Source organism: Egretta garzetta, unplaced genomic scaffold (genome assembly GCF_000687185.1).
Source record: "Egretta garzetta isolate BGI_Z169 unplaced genomic scaffold, ASM68718v1 scaffold85, whole genome shotgun sequence".
Classification (NCBI taxonomy): domain Eukaryota; kingdom Metazoa; phylum Chordata; class Aves; order Pelecaniformes; family Ardeidae; genus Egretta; species Egretta garzetta.
The window spans coordinates 1,925,947-1,927,575 of record NW_009259718.1 but is presented as its reverse complement, the minus strand read 5'-3'; positions in this window follow the sequence as shown (position 1 = coordinate 1,927,575).

Here is a 1,629-nt window from a genome sequence, read left to right as displayed (position 1 = left end):
TCGGTCCCCTTGGCGGCACGGAGCCGCGGGAAACGCTGAAGGCCCGGCGGGGAGGGAGGGTGGTGTGGGCTTGCCAGTTCTGGCGAAAGCTGGGAAGTGGATGCGCGCTGACGCATTTGACATTAATGTAAATGTAATGTAAATGTCAAGCGTGCGGCGGGCTGCGAGATGGCTCTCCCCTCCCCGAGCTGCGGGAATAGTCGAACGTGAAGGTTTGTGGGGTTTTCTCTGACACTTGGGCGGCGTTCTAGAGAAATGCTTTTGCTTTTTCTTTTTTTTTCTTTTTTTTTTTTTTTTGGAAGGCTGAAGGTCCACGAAGATCAAAGGGCGTGCCTCATCCACTCCTGTGACAGTATGTAACAAATCTGAAACAATCCATTTAAAGATGGGCTTTCCACAGAGTGCGCTCACACACCGGTGCCTGAGAATTTTTCCTTTAGGAGCTAATTTTGTATTGCCCGTGTTCCAGGCAAGGAAATAAACTGGAGAAAACCCAGTCAATCTTTTCCATCCCTACCCCTGGCGGTGGCTGCAGCCCGGTGACCGATTATTCCGCCATTTCCGTCCCCCCTGGAACCTGCTGCTGGAGAGTTGGAGCCGCGCCAAGCCTGAAGCGCAGATGAGCGCTATGCAGCTGCACGGCCCTCGTCGTTCGGTCCTGTCCACGTGCCATTGCTGGCTTCCATACAGCAGATAAGCAGCTCCAAGCGTAGACGCAGTCCGTGGAGATGTTTGGCTCTGTCCGCAGCAATGCGAGGCCACGCGTAGGGTGAATTGTACCCATGTTTTGGGCTTAATGCATGTGAAGCGGGCACGTTCTTCCAAAACAAGGCTTAGTAGCTCAACTGAATGCCTTTCGCTGGTATGGAGGTGATTGCAGAAAACGCGGGGGGCATTCACTGTCCCAAACCGATGGGCGGGGAAAATCGGTGCCGCAGCCGTTCCCACGCAGGGTCCCTCCCGTTCACGATGCCTTGCCCCTTGCAGTAACAAACGGCCAATTCCCGTCACCCTTAGCAGGCAGGGAGTCCAAGACCGGGTAACCAACGCATGCAGCTCGTTACCTCAAGAGTGGCAATAGTTCCGAAACAGCACGAGGGCAAGGTCTTAACCATCAGCAAATAAAGGGGGTTTCTTTATCGTTTAGCCACTTTTTCCTTAGCGTATATAATTTTTTTTTTCTTTAAATGCTATTGTTAAGAGCACACCTTAAATGAAGCGGGGCTCGCGCAGAACGCTACATACGCTTTGCCGTTACATTTGCGCTTATCGACGCAGCTGGCTCGTGGGCTTGCAAGACAACGCATTTTCTAAACAAAGAGGTAGAGGATGGGCATATATACTCTTAAATATGCGAGTGTTGGCTGACAAATACCTTTCTTTAAAGTTATTTCCGTGCTGATAAGGCAGTTAAGATGCAAAGAATAAAATAATTACAGCTGCGTCGTGGACTTATCGTTAGAAGTTCGGCTGAAAGGAGAAACACTCATAGGTCAGGAGATTTTTTCGGTTACGGTGAACCTCATTTGACTCCCTTTCCGTGTGTGTTCTAGTAGTTTTAACCGCGTTGGGCTGTTCTCCTTCGGCTCGTCCACCCCGATTTTTAGCGAGAGCGCTGCCGCCGGCAGC